Here is a 13,379-nt window from a genome sequence, read left to right as displayed (position 1 = left end):
GGATTTTTCCCATTATAAGTTTCTCTTTATTTGATATTTGTGATGATGAGTTGGCCACAAAGGCTTGTAAATGGTCCATCTTCTCGACAATCAACTTAGTTAATTTTTCCTCCAGAGATATGCAAAATGATTTTAATGTAGAATCGATGTTGTGGATAAAGTAATTTAATATATTCTTGCCCAAGATCTATTCCTTAAACTTACCATCAGCCACCTCCTACCCCTCCTTTCTTTTGCCTGTGTGTTGCATCCTATTTTTGTACCTAAAATACCCATCTGCTTTTTTCCCTTCCCTTCTCATTTTCATTGGTGTAGAACCAACTGGGGAGAGATCAGTTGTTATGTCCCCCGTCGGGATCACGGCCTGCATGACAGAGTGAGGAGAGTGCACTTTTTGCCCATCCTGGGAACGGTCTATATCCAAGGTCCTTCGGGATGGATGCTGGGGAGTAATCGATTTTAATAAGTACAAGTGGTTCCAGGGGTGGTCTCTGTGTCAATTTCTGTACGGCCCCTATCTTTACCTCTACTTCCTCCAATACAGTCTGTTTAGCTCCCAAGAAAGATGATGAATAATTTATGATTGTCAATTGAGCTGAAGAACCCAAACTACCTTTATTACTTTGCCCACTATTCTTCCTCCTCCCCGTTATACTGATATTACTCACATGCCTTATTTGCTCAGACAGGCAAAATCATCCATAACATGAGGGGACAGAGAGAGGACCCATCCCGGCCTCTTCAGGCCAGTGACGGGCGAAGATGGACCCGGTCTTTGCCTGGTCTTTGCCCGGGTGCGTCCCACATGCATCCTGCGTTGTGGGACTGTGGTGCTGATTTTAAAGGGTAGACAGTCACCCCTTCACTTCACTGGCAGGGTAACATGGGGCTTGTAGTCGATCCCCCAAGGTACACTCCAAAGTCTTAAACAGTCATTTCGACCTGGTAAGTGAACCCACTTGCTTGGCCAAGCCTTACTTGGTAGTACATGTAAGTCACCCCTAAGGTAGAGCCTAGCTAGCTCCAAGGGAAGGGTGCAGTGTATTTAAAACATTGGACATGTCTTTTTAAGTTTAACATGTCCTGGTAGTGAAAAACCTTTAAATTCGTTTTTAAGTAGTACAAGGCCTTTCTCTTCCATAGGTTAACATTCGGATTACCTTGATACAGTTTTTAAGTGTCAATTCCAATTGGGAAAATGTAGAAATTTAGAGTTTGGTGTATATGGACCGATAATTCAAAACCACAACTTGTGGTGAAGTTGGATTTTAAATTGTAAGACTGAAACTTTCACTGTTAGGAAAGTTGACATTTTCTAACTTTAACCATTTTGTGCCTCTGCCTGTCTCTGAATATACATCTTGGCTGTGTTTCCTGTGTTCCCTCTTGACAGTCACACACAAAGGGAGTGGAGGTGTGTCACTTACATCCTGATGGCCCATCACCAGGCTGATGGCTCTTCCTGGGCTAGATGGCAGGGAGGGACTGACACTTGCCCCTGAATAGGGCTGTGCCTATCCCCTCACAAAGAGCTGCATAGTCCCCTGTAGTCAAAGTCCTCTCTTGAAAGTCTCCCCTACCCTATTTCAAAGGCTCATCTGAGTATAAAAACCCAAACCCCAACAAATCAGTACTTTTCTGAACCTGAAGGCATTCTGACAGAAAGAAGGACTGCACTGCTATGCTACCAGGAGGGACTGCCACTCTGCTGAACTGCTTTGCTGTGTTGGCCTGATGCTTGCTACCTCTTGTCTGGGAGTGAGAAGGACTGGACTTACCTCCCTACATCTTCCAGGAACCTAAGTGACTCCAAGTGCTTGCTGTCTTGCCTCCTGTTCTGAAATTTCAGGGCCATCAAAGACATCCTTCCATCCTGCTTCGGCTGCTGAATTCCTGAGTCCTGTCCTGCCAAGAAGTGCAAATCCAGTCCTGGGCCTTGAAAGTGGGCTTTGCAGCTGTTGTTCTACAAAAAACAACACATTGATAATGTTGCACTGATCGGAACCAGGACGTCCTCTCTAGACGCATGACCCCCATTGCTGAGGAGGAGGTCTCCACATCAATGACTAGGCAACTGAAGATCGACGTATTACCTTCAGACTTGCATCATGGGCTGTGTGGCTCAGTGATGATGCATCACCTTAATTGCAAAGGGTTCAACGTCACACCTCAGAGACATCGCTTCAACAACTGTGTGGCTTGACGACGATGCATCCCACAGACTGCATGGATCAGAACTGGCACATCGCCTTCTCCTTATCTTTGATGCAGCCCTCTATCCAAGATACTTTTTCAGCGGGCCCTGCGTGGGTGTTGTAACCAGCCTGCCCTTCATCATAAATGGACTGAAATTTGGATTTAACCTGGTCAAGTGCAACCTCAAGTAAACTTTAAGCACTAATGATTTTTAAGCACTCTAATGTAGCTTATGTTTTTAAAAGTCATATCTTGAATTCTACTTATTAGATTGGGTGGAGGAAATATATGTATATATATTTTTTAAACATACCTCTTCCTGTCGCTGCCGCCTCCTGCCCCCTCGCTCCTCTTCTTCTGGTGTTTCAGCATTCACTGGGACACCAGAACAGGCTTCCCAGCAATCCTGGTGCTGCTTTCTTGCTATACCGAGCGATGCTGAGCCAGCAGCTGAAAGATAAAACAATAGAGAAATATTGTTTTGTTTTTCACCTCCTGGGTTATCCAGAGGGGGCGATGCTCCTTTGCCATTGTTAAGGAGCTGCCCCTCGAATCCATACTGATTTGGAGTTGATTTGTGGTGGTATCACTGTGCTACTGTAATTTAAGTGTTGCACAAATACATTACACATTGCCTCTTAGGTTAGGCCTGGCTGCTGTGCACCAAGCTACCAGAGGGTGAGCCCAGGTTAATTTAGCTTGTGCATCTGACTTACCCTGACTAGCATTGTGGTCCCTACTTGGACAGGGTGCATACGTCTGCCTGCTAGAGACCCAATTTAGTAGAAACTTCAAATCGGTATTTTTAGCTATCCAGCTAAATGGGGACTAGAATAAAGTGGCTGGTCCTCCAGGTGTATAATCTAATTTAGAATCAGCCAGCTGGCCCTCAGTGTAATTAGTCTGGGGGATTTCATCCAGAAGAGGCGAGTTAGCTTTTCAAGTATCTAGCCCCATCTAGAATACATTAGCTTGCACTGCAGGTATTTTAATCCAATCTAGAACTAGCTAGTTGACCTCCAGGTATCCCGTTTTATTCAGAATCAATTACCAGACTTCCTGGTATCTAGCCCATCTAGATTGCCCTCGCTGACCCTCCAGGTAGTCGTACCCAGATGTAAAAAGTCGGCCCTCCAGTTAACTAGCCTTATCTACAATCACCTAACTGTCCCTCCAAGTATTCAGTCTTATCTAGAAACTATGTAGTCTTTAATGAGCGGAATCTCTAAAAGCTGCAAAAATTCAAATACAGGGAAGCAAAATTATAAAATTGCTTCTAGCAGGTCTGGGGATTTCGGAGCAGAATAAACAACATAAACAATGTACATGTCCGTTTTCTGATGTTTCTTTGCTTTTTATATTGTCCTTATAGGATGTTCTTAAAGGCATATTTCGACTAAGACACGTATAAATTGGTAGTGCAGCATATCAATTTCGGAACGCCTTTTAGATCTGCACGCTACAGCAACAAATGTTCTGTTGAGCTCAGTAAGCTGAGGACGCATGGTCGCTAGGCGAAAGTAATGCCTGAACATCTACAAGAATGGAAGAGTTTTTTTTTTAATAACAATATATTGTTGTTAAATAACGATTTCTCCTTTGTTTATCTTAATTTAGATGTAACTGCATTTTCACAATTAAAGTGTTTGCATTTCTCAATTTAAGCGAAAGCTAAATTGAGAAAAGAGAAATGTGCAGTTAGATAGCTGTGTTCCCTTTAATGCGCCGTCTTATATGAAAAACAAAAAAATGTCCTTGACATGTTAAAAACCATGGCTCTTTAAATACAGCTTCACTATAATCCCAAAACGCTCCTGTGTTCAGCTGTCTAACATTAATATTGTAATAACCTCGCCAACCCTGGCCACATTCTTTAACAGAAGGAAAATGTCAGCCATAATACCATCATGAAATTCAATCCACACTTCATCAAAATGCAATTCAAACCATCCAACTAAACCGTGTAGAATATATATTATTAAAATATGTTTTATGCTTCTTCTGTCCTACAAGAAATGGTGCTGCGACGACTTGCAGTCATGCGGCCTAATATTCAGTGTAAGCTGGAGATTCAGACATTTCCCCATGGATAGGTCAACATCGAAAAATGTGTATATATTTTTCATCAAACTCACAGAAAAGACACTTAAAGTGAAGTAACTATGTTACTAGGAAGGCAAATAAATTTAGATTTTTTTATTTATTTTGAAAAAGTGTCAAAAATATATCTCCGTTGAAAAGAAGTACATTGCTAACCATTTAGAAATTCAAGGCAAGATTTTGTAATATTTTGCATCAGAGCTGCACAATTTTTGTGGCACATCTGTTAGGCAAAATGGTAGCAGATATTTACAAAGCCACGCAAAGGACGATTTGCTCCACCGTGCATGGCTTTGTTAAAAATAGGAAATTGTAACTCAATGCAGAGGCTTGTGCTTCATTCCGTCACATTTCATTCTGAGAGGTGGAACATGGGAGTACCCATGCATCAACCCATGGATTTCGTGCAATCCCAGATTCACAAAAGTTTGTAAACCCGGGAGAGCATAAAATCGCTACGCCTCCCAGAAGATGGCATAAGGAGGAGAAAACTAATGTTTTTAATCTTCGCTATTTTCTCTATGTGTGCTGCAATCTGCACCACACATAGAAAGAGAACAATGTCTCGCAAGATTGTTTTTGGACAGGAAGTCACAAGAGATTGTTTTTGTGCAGGAAGGTATGCCTTCCTGCATAAAGACAATTCTCCTTGTAACACAGGCCACCAGCATCCTTGCACTGTCGTGCAAGAGTGCCTGCTTTGGCAGTAGTCTGCCTGAAGTGTACTAGCACTATGAGAGAGTAGAAGTGCACAATATCCTAATAGATATGACGCTTCTCTGATCTCTCCCTTTCACGCAATGCAGAACAGCAAGTTCCCTTGCTACACTGGGTTGTGTGAAAGGTTAGTAAATCTGGCCCATAATGTATAAGCAAAGACACCTAATAAGATGTCGATTAGTGAACATAGATCACCAGATCCTCGTCTGGCCGATCCCATCAAAATATAACATATACATCTTTCCTTCGAGCCGTACAGCATATAGAGGCTGCAGAACAAACCCCTGATTTGCCATCTCTTTCTATTTCATTGTTTGTAAATGGCATTCTCACTATTACTTTTCATTTTTGACAAACAGCAACGTTAAGGAGTGGGAACTAACGATACAGGTTAACAAAATTCGATTTTGCACCTGTACGTGGATTTACCCACACACAAAAGTATACCACTGTATGATCCCTTTGAGTGTTAGTAAACCAATTTACTGATGTGGTTTCGTTGCATTTCAGGAAAGAGACACCTGCAAATGATGAAAATCCACAACCGTACAGGTTAATGGGTAGTTTAAAAACATTTACAGATAGTTTCCTACCATGAAAATCCATTGCAGATATACTCCTCTCAAGATGTAAAGCTTCCTCTTCTTCCAGGGAAGCTACAGTCCCCGGCCCGTTCCTAGTCCTAACTATAACAAAAACACAGGCTCCTGTCACTTGTAAACATTTCTCTGGGATGTTGGTTAGACATCTTTCCCAGGATACAAATATAGCAAACCTTTAGTTAAATATATGTAGACACCCTCACAATATTTTTATAGTTGGTTTTTAGACCACAATGTTTTTGTATAACAATATTCTTCCCATTATATTCTGGTAAAAAAACACACTTAGAGGAATATTGGTACTACAGGCACCTTTCTGGCCAGTATCTACAACTGAATTAAATTTCAAATCTTTTAAAACATGTACGCCCAACAGTCAACTGCAATGCTTAGGTTGTACCACTAGGATTGACATCCTTGCACTCCACCTCACATAATTAATAAATACATGCCTCTAAAAAAAGAATCATTAGTCAGAAGCTCAAACATCATCATCTACCCCACCACTGACAATATGAATGATGGGTCTCATTTAATTGAAAATGGCACTCATATCTGAATTCACTTAATGTTTGGAACGTTATCTCATCGATTTTCAGTCAGCCTTCTGTCCATGTCAATGAATACACACGAGCCATGAAGACATCGGAGACACTTCTAATCGGCACTTTTAACCAAGGTCAAGTAGGACATTTGTTCTGGTAGTCTTCCTTGCAGTGCTTAATTTGTGCTTGTTGTTTCCGGAGCTGAGCACTGGCACTTATTATTGAGGGCTGGGATGTATTATTCTGCCTCAAGCATTTGCTGTGAGCAAAAGACAAATATGGAAAAGACAGAGGAAGGGAAAAGTGAAACAGCGTCACAAAGGGAGAAAGTAGAAAGCTGCAAGGGTGAGCTGAAGGGGCAGGGATTGGCTTTATATGGATTGAAGAGGCCCGGGATGGCTTCAGGATTACGCCGCCTCAGTATTCCTTATTCCCACATTTAATCGCAGCATCTGCATGTTTAAGAGGAGAGCTTTGTGCACCGGCATGGTTTTATTTACAAATTAAGCACTGCTTCCTTGTGGTCTCCAACACAATAAACTATGACCTACTTCAAATCCCATAGCAACTGTGCTTCAAACTCTCTTTTGTTGCATGAAAGTCCTAACCAAATTTGTGAAGTCTCAGTCACGTATTCCCTTTCAATGCAAACTTAATTTCCATTTTATCACTGTGGGCAACCACCATGTGTGCAGGTGGCAAGCATATATACTGTAAGATGAATATTGGAATTAGCCACCACCATCATATCTCTCAGGTCTTAGCACATACGCAGAGTTAAAGTGCACCTCAACTGGACCTTCCTTAATCCTGCTAGGACCAGAGTTCTACTTGTCAGCCCACTAACTTGTACCATTAACCCTTTGAACTGGTCACGTCTCATGTGTTGCCTTCTCTAGAGCTAATTGTGAATGCAATTTTCAGCGTATCCTTAAATGGCATCCCTTAAGTTAACGACAAGACTGAGAATGCATTCTATAACGTGTGCCTACTGTAAGGGGTTGCCTCCTTGCTGCTCCAGTCCTTCTTGACCATTTCAATGACGCATATCCGGCTGTCTCTTCTAATGCCTGAGCTAAATTTGAAATGCGGCAAAACCACAGAGATTGGCTCACCTTTAGCCTTAAAAGATCTAACCATATCATCCCTGTTACTGTTGCACAGCAATACCTCCTGGTTAAGGATCAATGAAAAATAAAAATACTCGGGAACCTATGTTAACTGCAGGGCTCTGCACTCTGGTACTTGCCCAGACGATGCGCACATTACCAATGCCCAAATCCCTAACATCTACTATACAAAAAAAGGTAAACAGATGAATATGTAAATAAATGTTATTTTTGGAAACAAAAAGGGCAATTTTAAATTAGGGCTAACCCATCATTGCCTTGATACTGTCATATTTTTGATGCGAGTACTTTACAACCAATTAAACAAACATTCGTTAAAATAAACAAGCTGCTTCTATTTATTCTGACCCAATAGGTGTGTAGGGAAGTGAAATTAATGTTTTTGCCCATGTACTTCGTCCTGAAATTGATTTACTATGTAGGATACTTACAACGTGTCTCTGAATTTCTGCAAAGTGTTTGAAGATCCTAGAGCCCTCAAAACCAATTACCGGGTTTCTGTCATGATTTTTTTTTCTAAGCAGTAATAAATGCAAACACACTGTACCTATCCAGTTCTGTCAGCTTCACATACATTTTCGTTAACGGTTCATGTGATAAGCTTTAATCGGATATTATGATTGACAAATGCCATGATGGGAGCAAAAAAACTTTCCTTGGAGTAAAACATGATTAATTATTATGACAACTGGTACATCCTATTTGATTAAGTGCTTCAGTTTTTCGGGCACAGCGAGTAAAACTTGTTAATTAGGCTGGGTCAGCAGCTTGACTGATGAGCTTAGTTTTTATATTAAAATAAATGAATTAGACTGACACTTCTGTCTGTCTCAAATTATTACGTTACTCTGAGCAAGCTATTCAAAGTTAGTTTGTTTCCTTGGCTGCCGTTTGTAATGAAAATGTAACTATTTAAAATACAAATGAGTATGATGTAAACAAGTCTCGTTGGCGAGCAAGTAAACTGAGGAAAAATCTTGATCAACGCAGATAAGGGGGAAGAAGAGGGACATTCGGCGTTTTACAAGATGCTTCAGAAACCAATATTCTGTAGAGAAGCTTGTTTTAGAGAGCTCATGCAGATGTAGATGGTGTCATTCGGAGGCATTGTAAATAGCGGGAAAAACCATTACAAAGTGCAATATTTTACATGCAAACCTTAGAATGGCATGCATATATTATTTTGAAAGTAACTATTTCTTGTTTATACTACAATGTCTCCAAGAACAGTGGGATAGCAACCCCACCCATGAGGCCCTTCTCTCGAATTCTATATAACATTACTTACAAACCTTCCGAATCTTTGATGCTGATAGGCTGCCCTACTGTATTCTGAAATTACATACCCCAACTATGAAGCCAGATTCTCCCGAATTATAGGCTCAGTGCATCATACAAGAGCCACAAAACTACCATCCATTAGCCCCCCATATATGGCACATAACATTACAATCACTGCTCCGGCATAACACTGATGACTACATTTGCTCCTGTCCGAGACCGGGGCATGAGACTATGGAAGGAGCACAGTGGAATACATGCCCAAGGGATGCCATCTCAATTTGCCATCCTTCATCTTTGGGCTTTTAGACACTAGGGGGCATATTTATAGTGCCCTAACACCACCTTGCACCACATTAACGTCATTGTTTTTTATGTTAATGTGGCACAATGAGGCCGAAATCCCTGTGCCTTCATTACAGGGTGGTACAACGCATGCATTGCGCCACTCTGTGACCCTTTGCGGTACATTATGCCTGTGCCAGGCATAATGTATGCAAAGGGGGCGTTTCCCCATTAGGGGAGCCGGAAAAATGGCATAAGTAAAGCTATAAGATTTCCTTAGGACATTTTTTATGGCACTTTTAACGCCTGCTCAAGAGCATGCATTAAAAGGGGCCTTCCAGTTTTTAGAATGGGGCCCTATGTACTCGGCAGGAGTAACGCCAATATTTTGGAGCTACTCTTGCAGAGTAAATCAATAACGTCATGAAAAATTACACTATTTCCCCCTACCCTGCACCATGGTGCGCCGTATTTTAAATATGCTGCACACATGGTGGCTGTAGGAGGGTGCTAAGGGGCAAAGGGAAAGTGTCACTGCACTGGGTGCAGTGCCACTTTTCATAAATCTACTCCTAGATGTACGAAGTCAGAGGTATAGCTTGAGACAGCATACACAGTAAAGCTTGGTGCTGCTCAAAAACAGGTTCTGAGGCAAAATAAAATGAACCACTAGAAATTGACCAAATGCATGCTAACCTCATGTTCACATGGTCCAGAAAGCTACGCTAGGTCTCCATGATACTTGCAAATCGTCATCTCTGATTATTATTAGCACTGTCTTTTAGCAAGTGGAATTATTTTGTATGTTACTGGCTCCCTTCCCTCCTGTTTCCATTTTTACTATTTAAAGACAGGCTACAGAATCAACAGATTTTCTGATTTATGTATCACAAATAATCAAGTACATCAAATGGATTTATATAGTTAGAAAAACCGAAGATTTTTGTGACATTTGGCAAAATAAAGCCAACAAGCAAATTCCTTGAAACTTAACAACTACGCTGTGAAACTAAAATCACAACATCTGTGCTGCACAGTTATGAAAATGGAGCAACGTTGGCAGGCAACATGTTGTGATCATTACCACAAATATTTGTGTAAAGTCATAACATTTGAGACCAATCAATGTAAGAAAGAATGTCAGAATAGCGTACTCTTAAAATTGTCATAAACTCAGTCTTACAGGCATATTCATAGGAATTCCAATGAGCTGTAAAGACCTGTGTCATCCTCGCCAACTCAAACTCCAACATCAATCCAAGACTCCCTCACATTAGGTGCTACAATGAGAAGTCAGCATTGATGTTCTAACCTAAAAACCCTCAACTGGAGATGGTACATATAATTACTTTTGAATATCTATCAAAATTGCACTCTTCTGCAATAGTGGCATGACAGCAGCAACAAGACTGAAGCATACCTCTTGTATGCACACTAAGAGCCATATTTATGAAACTTTTGCATCACCCTTGAGCCATCCCACACAATGTAACACAAGGCAATGCAAAACCTAGATGAGGTTTACCAAGCCATGCAAGGCCACCTTGCGTGACTCTGTGGAGCTTGGTAAATCAGGAGTAACTTAAGTCAGTGCATGTCACTGCCTTAAGTTATTCTGCCCCAAGAAGGCATTGCATGGGTGAAGCATGGGTGTTCACATGCCTCTGCCCAGGGATTTTGATGCACAGATTTACCATAAGTGGTAGACGTGGTACAGCGTCAAAATGCTATGCCTTTCCAGGAGGCGTAACAAGGAGGAATATCTTTACTTCCCATTGTTTTTTCCTCTTGCTATATGTGCTGCAGATGCAGCACACAAATAGGAAAATACATCAGAGCATTGTTTTTGAACAGGAAGGGTCCCCTCCTGAAAACAATGATCCTGCCTGCAACCCAGGCACCCTTGCACCATGGTGCAAGGGTGCCTGGATTGATGCTAGGCAGCAAAAAGCACACAAGCGCCAGGAGAGAGCAGGAATGCACCATATCTTTATAGATATTGGGAAATCCTGCCCTCTTCCTTTCACATAGCACAGCAATCTGTCTTGCTAAATTACATTGCAAGAAAAAGTGATAGTTACATTCCTAAATGTTCAATATTTCCTTAGTAGGCACTGCTACAAATATACAAACAGCCATACTAATTAGGTGGGGCTGGCACAAACCACACAGGTCCAGTGCAACACATCAAGGCCACAGAAGATGAAGGTAGGTACTATACAGTACAATGATACCATGCAATAATCATATGTAGATATCTGACTATGGTTGTTACACCGTAAGTACATTTGGAGTGAATCGGACCACGTTCTGAGTATCGTGAGGCAAAATGCATCAACTAACAATAAAGTAATAATCCAGAGCACACAATATTAGGAAAATTAAATGTGCACTAAAAACCTGAATTTCGCAGGCTCGCCTTGTTATGAGGACACAATAGTTAGTCAAGCACACAATCTAAGAGTGATTATTTTATTGGGAAATATTGCAGAGGGGATACGTCGACTTGTTTTCTAGGCACACTCATTTTACTTGTCTGCATCCTCTTTTTACTTCACAGCTGGTTTCTTGTGTTTCAGTAGCGTGCTAGGATACTATCATGGACAGCACATGTACTTACAGTTTTCAAAGTTCATTTACCAATGTGGAAAATAGGACTGGACTAGGAATGTTGATGGCTTCAGTGATATTGTAAACGTTGCAGCAGTAGGCAGTGTTGAATCTATAACAATTAATTGCTGAGGCACAAATTTGGCTCAGACTCCAATGGCCAGTGCTAAAGAATGTAGGAGGGGACAAATCCGAAAGTTGCTTAGTCTTGTATCCCTTTAATGTCTCTTTCGCCGACCACCAGCCACTCAGTGCTCCTTTATTTCACTCTTGCGGAATCTTTTCACCCCTGCTTTCTTTCCTTTTCACTGTTTTCCGTCTTTCTCTTCCTCCTTCTTACCCCTTTTGTGTATTTCTCGTTCTCTTGGGCTGGATCAAAGTCTGATAAGGAAAAATGAGTGCCAGTCCTAAAGAAATGAGTGCTGGTAGGCTCCACCTGCAACCAGTGGCTCAAAATAAGCTCTGATTGTAGGTCTTGGGGACATTTAGGCGGTCATTCTGATGCGGTTACCGCCGAATGACCGCCCGCGGTCAAAAGACCGCGGCGGCCATTCCAACTTTCCCGCTGGGCTGGCGGGCGACCGCCAAAATGCCGCCCGCCGGTCCAGCGAGAAAGCCCCTGCAACGAGGAAGCCGGCTCCGAATGGAGCCGGCGGAGTTGCAGGGGTGCGACGGGTGCGGTGGCACCCGTCGCGATTTTCACTGTCTGCTAAGCAGACAGTGAAAATCTGTATGGGGCCCTGTGAGGTGGCCCCACGACACCCGTTCCCGCCATCCTGGTTCTGGCGGTGAAGACCGCCAGAAACAGGCTGGCGGGAAGGGGGTCGGAATCCCCGTGGCGGCGCTGCAAGCAGCGCCGCCATGGAGGATTCCCTGGGCCAGGGGAAAACCGGCGGGAAACCGCCAGTTCCCCTTTTCTGACTGCGGCCTTACCGCCACGGTCAGAATAGCCCAGGAAGCACTGCCAGCCTGTTGGCGGTGCTTCCGCTGCCCTCCGCCATGGCGGTCATGGACCGCCAGGGTCGGAATGACCCCCTAAATCTTTTTGCATTTACCTAAAATATCGGTTATGAGAGCATTATTTGTATTCAGTTTTCAACACACAGCCTTGCTTAGCTACACACCTAAAATTGTAATAACATTTCTTTTAGTGAGAGGCAATGAGTATGGGGCATAAAGTCTATGTCCACACAATACATTAAAATCTATTCATAAAGCCACTGTGACCGATGATGATACTTCATCACATGTCAGAATGTTACTCCAATGGATGAGGCGTGTTTCTTTTTAATTAAGGCTGATGCATGTGGATCTATTGTCCTCTGGCCGATCAGTATTAAAGTCTAGCACAATTTGGCATGGTAAATCAAAATGTCAATCTACTGGTATGTAAGGAGATAAGATATGTTGGAGATATTGTATTACACATGAGAGAGTGTAGGTTATATAATCTATATTAACATATAATGTTGTGGTTCTAAAAATTCTGGACCCATGTAATTTACTTTGCCACAGCAGTACGATTTTAGTATCAAAAGACCGATAATGACTAGTACACTAAGCATGAGCATTTTCGCTCAATTCCAGCAGCGTTTTCACCTCGAAATCGCCATTTTCGTCCTGCACTCGTGGCTCCCATTTTATACACAGCAGCCATTTTTAAAAGTTGCCCTCACATAGGCTTATAATACAGTCAGATTTGATTCCAAGGTCACGTACACCTTGATTGACTTCTCTCTGGCCTGGGCAAGCTGGAACCATTGCCTCAGGCCAAACCTGTTTGGTCAGTCCCTCTCCCAGTGGCCAAATCAGATAGCATCAAGGCACACCATGCCATAAAACCCTTATTATCGCTCACACACCCTGCCTAATCTTGCTCACACCTGCACCTGCTCTTTTCTTCTTCTTAC

The sequence above is a fragment of the Pleurodeles waltl genome, chromosome 4_2, assembly GCF_031143425.1.
Source record: "Pleurodeles waltl isolate 20211129_DDA chromosome 4_2, aPleWal1.hap1.20221129, whole genome shotgun sequence".
Taxonomy (NCBI): Eukaryota; Metazoa; Chordata; class Amphibia; order Caudata; family Salamandridae; genus Pleurodeles; species Pleurodeles waltl.
Note: the sequence above shows the minus strand (reverse complement) of the source record.